Here is a 10,597-nt window from a genome sequence, read left to right on the forward strand (position 1 = left end):
CTGCTGTTTTTCAACATTAGATTCATCATACTTCACCGCTGGCTTTGCTGCAACACCACCACAACAGATCTAATGCCTCTTGTACTCTTACTCGCAAATCATGGAAAAAAGAAAAAGAAAAAAACAAAAAAAACAAAAGGCATTTGTTGCTAAAATAAAAAGCCTCGGTGCCTGTGCTTTATCAGGCTACCTGCTGTTCCAACCGCTGTCCAGGGCTCACATTAGTCTCCATCACCATCTCAAGGCCTGTCAATCATCTCCCCCGCAGTGACACGCTGCTTTGCTGTGTTCGTGTGTGTGCGTGTGTGTGTGCGTTGGGGTGGCGGGGGGTGGTGAGTCCCATTACAGTATTCTGATGACAATCTGTCAAGTGAACTCAGCCATATGACCGTGCGTGGGTGTGCGCATGTGTGTGGGTTTCAAAAATCATTACTCTCAGACAATACCACAAAGCACCATGGGAGGAAGGCGCAGCAGCTGAAAGTACGCGGGGAAGAGCAACAGAGAGAGAGTGAAGAGATTGAATGTATGATATTAAATGCTATTATGCATTATGAGGGTTAATTATTGATTTAAACCATGCAGTAGGATTTGGATTCAGTGTAGTTTTCATAGATGAGATGAGATTGCGCTTCTCTGGAGATTGATTTCAGTCTGACATCGGGTTTACTGTCATCACTCACCAGCTTCGGCCTGTCTGACCCCTGCGTGTGTGTTTGTGTGTGTGTGTGTGTGTGTACTCAGGTGCGTGTGGCAGCATGGCAGCGTGCTAGACCATAAGGAACTGCATGCTGAAGGTAATTCAAAGATAACTGGATTACCATGCCAGTGCACACACACACACACACACACACACACACACAGGTAGAGTGCCTAATGTTTTTTTCCTTTTTCATCACACCTCCTTTAATCACGATTTTTCTGTGCAACACCTAATTTCTTAGTGCAGACATTCATGCATGATCACGCATATGGATTATCGGAGGCAGCTACTTGATCTGATGTAGCAAACAATAGGGGCCATGGGGGGATGGGGGGTGTGTGTGTGTGTGTGTGTGTGTGGGGGGGGGGGGGTTTGGGTTTGGGTCATAAATGCGGTACAGTTTCTGTACGGCGCTGCTCCACATAGCGAAAAAAACAGGGGCGGGAGTCAAGTTCCCCCAAAAAACACTGCAAAGGAGCAATTCTCTCCTATTCTCTTTTAACTCCTTTTGTTGTTGATGCTGTTAAACAGCGAACGAGTCCTTTAGCGGTTTTCTGCTCTCATTCCGGCGGTTGTTGAATAGTTTATTCGCACTGAGACAAAGAGACCTCTCTCTCTCTCCTCCCTGCCTCCCTGTTATCTTCTGCCACGTTCTCTGTTCTCAGCCCTCGCACTTTTCCTCTCTTCTGTTCCTCCAGCCGCGGAGGGCCACACACGGCGAGAAGAGCGGCGACATCGCTTGACACTAAACTTACGGCTCGTGTTAGTAATGATGCTGGGGCTTGAGAATGCTTTTGTAATAACGCAGTATGATAAAGTATGTTGTGTATATGCTGCAACCGGCTGTAAACTGAGCCTCCAACAGCTACAAGTGGTATTTCGGGAGCCACATCCAAAAGCACCGCTTCGACAAAATATTATAGGGGGAAACGCTGCCTCGGTTTACATGGTGCATGTTGTGTTTAAAGTGACCTTGCTCAGAGGGGAGCGTGTGGCGTGTTAATATCAGAATACAGCACTAAGGTCACATTTAAAGACTCTTTAATCCTATCATCCAACAGGCAGCCGTCCAAAAAGCTGATGCAGGAGAGGAGGGTCAGAGAACACGGCGCTCTTTCTCTTCTCTGTGGTGCTCTCGCTCTCTTTTCCTTTCCCCTCACACACTCTCTTTTCTCTGTCCCCTTTTGTCTCTCTCCCCTCAAACAATCCCTTTTCTCTTTTCGAGTACCCACTTTTAGCTCTTTTTTTTTTTTTTTGTTCATGCACACACTCGATATGACAGTCCTGTCTGTAAACATTCATCGTTCTTTCAGTCAGACTAGCGCCGGCCTTATAATCATGTTATCGCCGCCCCCCCCCCCTAAACAAAGCCATCCACTAAGCCTTTCACTATCAGCTTGCCTGGCTGATATCAGATACATGTCATTCCCACTTTTGCAAGGGCATTACGTCACACACGCACCGCCGTATACAAACGCCGCTTTTCATCAAACACTGTTAAAATGCTCATCCTCCAGGCGAGAACCCTTCGCATAATCTTAAAACAACAAATCAAATGTCGGGTGCTTGCGAGAGGAAGGGAATTTTCATTTCAAGCAGTAGGCGAGCGCTGGGGCTCCAGTGGATCCACTCAAATATGATTTTGCACAACGTGGGCCAGCAATAACCTGGGGCTGTTTGGAACCTCTGTATAAAATGAAAGCTCTGTTTGTTCCTGTGAGGTCCTCTCAATGGAATTGTGAGGAGAGTGCAAATGATGGGGGGAAATAGATTTTCCCCACACACACGAATGTAATGAGGAGTGGCATAAATGGAATGGGCAAGTATCAAGAATAAAAGGCCATGATGTGGCATGGTATGGCCCACTGCACCTTTACCGACGATTCATGTAATTATGTTATTTTAGCCATCAAGGGTTTGGGATTTTGCTTTGTTTTGTTTTGTAAATGCATGGCGGTGTTTTCATAATCCGCTGTTTACTCTCACAGCGCAGAGGTAATCATAATTTCAAGTTAAATTAAAAACTGTATAAGCTTTCATAAGCATTCTTCCTGCTTTTGCAAACATCTGTTACGGGGCCCTCAAGGTTTGGAAACGGCTCTCCGGGGTAATTTACAGTCAGCATATGCCCCCTGTGCACAAGCGCCTCAGCCTTGTCATATGACATACAATTTTTCACTCTAACTTTCTATCAAAAACCCCCAAAAAATATGTCCGGAGCATTTGTGCGGGAACCTACAAGGTTTCCATCAACAGAGAGGGAAAGCACGGAGATTGCAATTTGTCATTTAAATGGCGCTTACGACAAGGTCCCGTTTATTTCTCTGGGGGAAGAAATATCCGTTTGAAAGTATTTTCGGTCTGGCAATACAAAGGAGCAGGGAGCGTTCGAAACTAATGGCCATTCCGATGAAGTACAGCCGACGCGGTTCGAACTCCATAACGTTTCTACGCCCACTGCCCGCCGTAATGGCAGGCTATATTCATTAAGCGCCATTGGATATCAACTATTTCCGCTGACAAAATACTTAAATATTCTGTGATGACTCCTGTAATATGTAAGGCAGGTTGAATGTCCTATCGTTTCTCCACCGAAAGGGCCACGCAGGCTAGTCAACTGCAGTTGTTTCTCATGCAATGCACCGTTTAGTTAAAGCATATCTTAAAATGGAGGTCCACTGAGATCATTGAGGCTGTATGACACAGTAGTAATGCCTCAAAAACACTGTTTTTTACCTTAAACCAGTCTATTTTTTACTATAGGAAATGCATTAGCTGGCATTCGTGACCTCTTTCAGATTTATTTTTTGAAAATATATTAAATTATAGAATGTATTAAGCACCTCATTCCAGTGAGAAAGCTAAATAGGTCACCGTTACAAGCCTTGCCCTTTTCCAGAAAACCCCTGACTCAGAATTTAGGGTTAAATTCATTGAGGAAACCGCTCCAGTCCAGCAAAAGTATAGGGATTTAAACACAGGGATCCATGTTGGACGACCACCAGTCACGCGAAGGGAAACATAATAACGTGCTCATCCTCCCCCCCCCCCCCCCCCCCCCGAGGCGAGAGCGCCATGCATAATGTTAAAAGACCAAATGGAGTGATGAGGCAGCAAGTCGAAGGCATTTTCATTACAAGCGCTGGGTGAGTGTAAGGCTCCGGCGGATACGTTTCGAATTTGCCTTGCGCGACGTGGGCAAGGAATGTCCTCTGGCTATTTGGAACCTCTGTGCGAAATGACAACTCTTTTTTGTTTGTCTGTCTACATTCCTCTCAATGGGCGAGTGAGAAGCATGCCGGGCATGGAAAACAGATTTTGGATGCACCTGATACTCAAGTCCTGCGGAACAGCTGACTGTTGCTGCCTCAGAAACAAAGATCTTTAGTGAAATGAGTCAATTCATGGGAACCGTGATTGCAAATGTTCCTGCGATTCTTGAAAATTGCTGAATGACTCACAGAATTCTTGAACTAAATTCACTAAGTTGCCGCTTTGAATTCATCCCTCGATCGCTTTTGCTATGAGAAAACATCTGAAGCAAACTAGCATGCCCGGTTTCTTCCATTTGCTTAATCGGAACTTAATCTTTAACAAAATCTTTGGAGCTTGCTTTCAGCCCTCACTGCAGCACTTGCTGTAACTTTGTGTAACTGCCTGAATTACTTGTTTCCCCCAGAGATGGGCCTGGCAACCGACTGCAGTGCCGGATCTAGACTCTCGCCCTGTCTTTTAGAGGATACAGGAGGTTTGATGAGATGTGGGAACTCCCCAGCCTCATCTTTCTTGAGGATTTCGCCAGGCGTTGTTCAGGGGAGCCTGGGACAAAAAACGAGCACTTGGCCTCTAAACATCTGCTCACTCACTTTCTGTTATGATGCCGTAGCTATATCGGCCACCTAGCTGAGCTTTGTATGTGTGTGTGTGTGTGTGTGTGTGATGTCAGCTATGTAGACTGCCCGTCAAAAGTTTGGACACACCACATTTTTCTTTATTTTTTACTATTTTCCACATTTTAGAATAACAGTAAAGACAGCTAAATTATTAAATAACACAAATGGAATTATGCAGTGACCAAAAAAGTGTTAAACAAATCAAAACTATCTTATACTTTAGATTCTTTAAAGTAGCCGCCCTTTGCCTTGATGGAAAGGCAAAGGCTTTGGAAAGAAATTCATACATAGGCATCAACTTCACTATTTATATTTGCCTAAGAAACATATTTCAAGCATTTAAGCATAAGCCTGTAGATCAAAATGGCTTTAAGATCATGAAAAATATAGTACATTCAATCAGGTGGGTCCAGACTTTTGACTGGCAGTGTATGTCTGTCTATGTGTGTGTGTGTGCATCTGCAGTATGTGTCCATATCTGTGATTGGGACACTATCACCAAGGCGCATTTCCCTCCACTGGCACCGCAACTATGCAAATTTGAAGCAAGTCTCTTTTTTTGTGATATCTCACACTTTGAATACATTTGAAGGAAAGGCAGGGTAGAAAAAGAGATGGAGGGGGTGTATGCTTTGCGGGATGGGGTGGGGGGGTGGGGATTTTGATTAAAACATTCCATTAGAATTTCTTCAACAGGATCCAATTTGTAACTCCTGCACTTTGTAACTTGTCTGCGAGCCAACCCCAAAACCATCCTCAAAGTAGGGAAACAGGAACCAATAAACTTTACATCTTCCCCTCCGCGCTGACTAACGAGGTTTTTGGCCCTAATTAACCCAGTTATCTTCCCTCCTACAACTGTCAACAATACCTCTCATACCAGCGCCAGGGGTAAAACACAGCCTTTGTGAAATTATAATACGACTGCCAGTCGCACTCATCCGGCTGTCTTACAAACAAACACAAAGGATAAGCTCCCATGGTGTCCTGGGAAGAAGACATCAAAGACAAAATGCCACTGTGTAAGCGTCGGGTGCACGCGAACACGCGAACACGCTAATACACACACACACGCACGCACGTACAAGCCTCACATGCACTGGGACGGCTGAACATTGGAGCAGCAGCAGTTGGGTGCGGGGAAGGTCGAATGAAGGTGTCGGTGTGTGTGTGTGTGTGTGAGAAGAGAAGAGATGGAAGTGAAGCTATAGATGGGGAGTGGGAAGAGTTGTGGTTTAGGAGTTGCTCTGGGACTCGCAAATTTACTGTTGAACCTCCTGGAGGTGTTGCGGGTCTAATTCAGCGGCACATCTGTGATGGAAGGCGCCCATAAACCCAATGACACACCCGGCCTCGCCCACTCCGTATTTCTTTCAGAGTCCAATATAGAACCTCCTTGGTCCAAACACAGCTGGAGTGGCCGGGAACGAGACGCTTCACTCCTCTGTACCTATGAAACTCTGTCATGGTGCTGTGAAAATCATTTTATACAAGTCAACTCTGTTCCCTATTGAGTAGCCTATACTTGATAAACAGAAGTAAAAGTTGTATTGTTGTAAAAATGTAACTTAAACTATAAATTGTCACATTTTAGCTGCGATTGTAATCTGCGTATGTAAATTAGCTTCCATGACATCACACAACGAGATAATTTATGATCTATTTGTTTACATGGAGTCAATATTCCAGTTAATCTTGAATTTAAACTTATTTGGCACTGCAGATGACGACATTCAAAATCACTATTCATTATCTATTATATTTTCCTCTTAGTGGGTAAATACCACATCCATACCAGCAAGTTTTCAAATCAAAAACCTAACCAGCCATTGCCATTTTTTTTCTCTTATACCACTGGATTCTCACTATTGTTATTATTGCTGTTGTTTCTTTGTTGTTTTGAATGTTAGTCATTAATATTTCATACTTTCATGTATCTGTATATGACTTTATCTTGAAATTAAAAAAAAAAGTGCACATGGACTGCATATGTATAGCGATATAGCTATATCTTTTTTCTTATATACTGTATATATATTTCATATATCTTTTATCTTTATAAATGGTAAGACGACACAACACATACCTTAGGATTTTTTAACAAAGCACATTGCTGTATAAGCAGTGCTTCTAGGTATATGTAATATGCTATAAGCTGTGTTTGCTAACAGTTCAGTTGCTAACGTTAGCTAGCTAGGTAAGTAGCCTACTGTATTCTCCGTAGAAAAGATGGAAGCAGGGAGCCAGAGAACTGAAATAGCATTCAAATACACTGAGAATATTCACAAGGAGGATAGTCACACCAGCATCTGCTGATAAAAGGCCTTAATCTTGGCGACACCATTACAAACTAACTTTTAGAGACAATAGCTCAGCAGAGAAAACAGCAGCACACTCACGACCGATTCATCCTCCCTCTCACAAAAGCAGCGAGCAACGAACTGATAGCAAACACAGCAACTCTCTATTGTACGACAATAATCTATTATGTGAGATGGATATCAATGAGCCCGGTTCACCTCGCGCGCCGACATAAGAAAATGGACATTATGCAAAGATAAACGAACCAAAAAATGAACTCGGAGTGTTCCTTTGAAAGCTCGCCACGCCTCTCTGTTCAAGCTCCTCCAAATCAATTCAAAACAAACCTTGACTTTTGAAAAGGGAGTTGACTATCAATACTGCAGAAAAGTGTGCGTGTGTGTGAGAGCGTGAGAGAGAGTGTGAGAGAGGGTGTGTGTGTGTGTATGTTGTGGTGGGTGGTTGTGGCAGCAATAGGAGGTAAATAATTTAAGTGGATTGAATCAATTAGCTGGCTGGTGGTTTGTGTCTGTCTTGTGTTTTTGTGTGCGTGCGTGTGTGTGTATATATATATATATATATATATATATGGGGATGGGGTTTAGCAAGTTAAAACTAAAGAGTTCGTCGAAAGCGGGCGATGTTTAAATCTGCGAGGTGCATTCAGGAACAACGCAAATTGTTGTAAAGCGACATAAAAGGCCGTCGATGCTTGGAAAGCGATGGGGGAAAAGTCACCTTAATGACGGCTGGCCAGACTGTAAACTTCTCACTTGTACATTTTATATGGCTGCATATCATTGGGCGGTTGAGAACATACTGAGGGTGAGGCTTCTATAAATCACAGTAAAACACAAATAGCCCTCTACTACCGGTGGCCTTGTACAAGCGAGGGACAAAGGTTGCTCTTAAATAAAGGAGATTGGTTCTCTCTCTCTCTCTCTCTCCCTCCCTCTCTATCTCTCTCTCTCTCTCTCTCTGCCTGTCTGTGTTTTGTTTACGTATTCTACTGCTACATTCACATGTTGAATATCCATTAATGGAACAAGTTAAACTTTCCTTTTTGCTCTTTCTGGTATGCAGTCATCTCGACTGAGAGAGAGAGAGAGAGAGAGAGAGAGAGAGAGAGGGAGCATGTGTGTTTCCCTGAGTGTGTGTGCTTTTGCCGAATATATTCAGACTCAACATTCAATTACCAATTGCCTCTGAGAGAGATTTCGGTTTAATGCCCCAGTCGCTCTTAATCTGAGAGAGAGAGAGATTCTGCTTTAACGCCCTAGTCGGTCTCCAAAACCCTGAATGAGACATTTTCCTCCTCTTCTTTTATGATTTTCTCCTCGCCTTCCTCTCATCTCCCTCATCTCTCCTACTTCCCCCCCCCCATCCCCCCCCCCCCCCCCCCCCCCCCCCAGCCCCTCTGCTCTTCTCCGTCACTTTCAGATTGAAGTCGAACCCGTCGGTTTTGCTCATTATCATAAAATAATGGGCTATGGATATTAGACAGACCTTGGCAAAAACTTGACCCACCATACCTCCCTCCAAACCCCCACACTCCATCTCTCTTTCTTCCTTTCTTTTCCTCTTTCTTTCAGACTTTCTTCATTATTTTGTTTTTCTTACTTCTTTCTCCTTTCTCCATCGCCCTCCTCCCGGCGAACAGTGATGTGATCAAATTTGCTGCAGTGGGTTTTTTTTTTTTTTACGCGGCATGGCTCCTCGTTCATTAAGGCGAACACTTGTTAGCCCTCGAAAAACTATGAGACGGAAAGGCATTTTTTAAGGCACGTATTTGACTGAATAAGGAGGGGGGAGGGGGAGGGGGGAGGGGGGTGGGGGCATCTCATCGGCGGTTACAATCCCTTCTGATCTGCACCCACATCTCACAGTTGGAGAAGATGAATAGGCTGTTGACAGAGAGGCAGCAGTTATGGATGTGTCTGTGTTTGTGTGTGTGTGAGAGAGAGAGAGAGAGAGAGAGGGCCATGGGAGAGGGGGGCATCTCCTTTCCTCTCCCCTCTCCCCTTCTCTCCTCAGCCATCGCCACCTTCCATGTGAAGCCTCATCCACACCTACAACACACTCCGGCACTAACGGGGAGAAGAAGAAGGACCCCTCCCGGGCATGTCATTCTCCCCGTGGGAACCTGTAGGTGGCTCTCTGCTCGGTCGCCGGGACGATGTAATTGCTTTTTTTTTTTTCAAGCTCACTTTGTCTCCTCTCAAGAATAAAGGCCGCGTGTCCATCACTGACGGCCGGGCCGCTCATCAGCCGCCTGACAAACGCACATGCAAAGCAAGTCAAGAGGGGAGGTGTGTCCTGCATGCAACACAGACATGTAGACGTGGACAGATGGACACACACACACATACACAGAGTCTTCCAGTCCAGGAACGGCTCTGGGAAATGTGTTGAGCTTTTAACTCTCTTTCATTTCTGGGGCAGGCGACTGATATGGGAGAGAAATCTCTCTTTTCATGGGGGGAGACAGTGTGCCTTTCAGGCCTGGACACGGTCGGGTTCACCAGTCTCCCAGGATGGATGAGGACACTGAACAGTGGGCCTGTTGTGGCCCCATAAACAGCGTGAGGCTCTGGTGCGGCTGGCTCAAATCCCTCTGGGGCCCTTCGGCTAACCCAAGTCACAATGAGGATGACAGCATTGATTCAGTGTTGTTTTAGAGATGGGACGATATGTATCGGAATTCAATATATCACGATACAAATATGTGACGATACGTATCGTGGGGCAAAATACTGAATGGTGATATTAGCTCCATTTTATTCTGCTGTAGTAATCACAAATGAGACAGCTTGACCATCACAATTTCTCTCCATTGAAATTATATTATTTGCACTTTGTAATGACATTTTTAAATTGCTGTTTACATTCTAGCAAGCCAATGCCATTGCTAGAAAGATTTGTGACTCAGGAATAAACCTAATTCTGCACAGTCATACTTTGTTGTCATTTAACTTTTATTTATGACATCATATCGTGGTTGTATTGAATCCTGAACCCCATATTGCATATCGAATCGTATTGTGAGATAAGCATGTCATCCCACCTCTGCTGTTTTTCCATTATAAATCATGGCTGGCTGCAGTGTTTTATCCACATGAGGCATTTCTAGGATTCCGAGGTTAATATAAGGTACAATTTAAAATAATATTGGAAGCGCCTACTGTATGTCAGCCTGCCTAGGGCCAGCATGATTGCATTTAAAGTTGTATTTGTTTTCTTGGAGGGCATTTGGCTCATTATCACAGCCTCCACCGACGATCCCATAAGACTGCCCCTGACTCATGTGCCTTCTTTTAGGGTGACGCTCCAGGGTGAAATGTATAATTATCAAAACACTGGCATTTTTTTTTTTTTTTCTGGCTGAGTGGGAGCTGCTTTCTCCTTGCCTCGCCGCCGCTTGGCAAAGCCCGCTCAGTGCACATCAGTGTTACAGATCTGATCCTCTACAGGCAAGCACGCCAATACACCCTAAAGGAATATAGATTAGAGATGTTTGGTGGAAAGACAGATAAAGGGGGTGGCGATGTGGGCAAGGGGAGGGAAGGTGGGAGGGAGTAAAGGAGGGAGGAAAGGAGGGAGGGAGGGAGGGGAGAGAGGAGCCTGATTGTGCCTCATGTCATACTGAAAAGCTATGTAAAGGAATGTATGTAGTGTGTATGCACTGCTGGCCTGAAACGGA

Source organism: Centroberyx gerrardi, chromosome 9, assembly GCF_048128805.1.
Source record: "Centroberyx gerrardi isolate f3 chromosome 9, fCenGer3.hap1.cur.20231027, whole genome shotgun sequence".
NCBI classification, from domain to species: Eukaryota; Metazoa; Chordata; class Actinopteri; order Beryciformes; family Berycidae; genus Centroberyx; species Centroberyx gerrardi.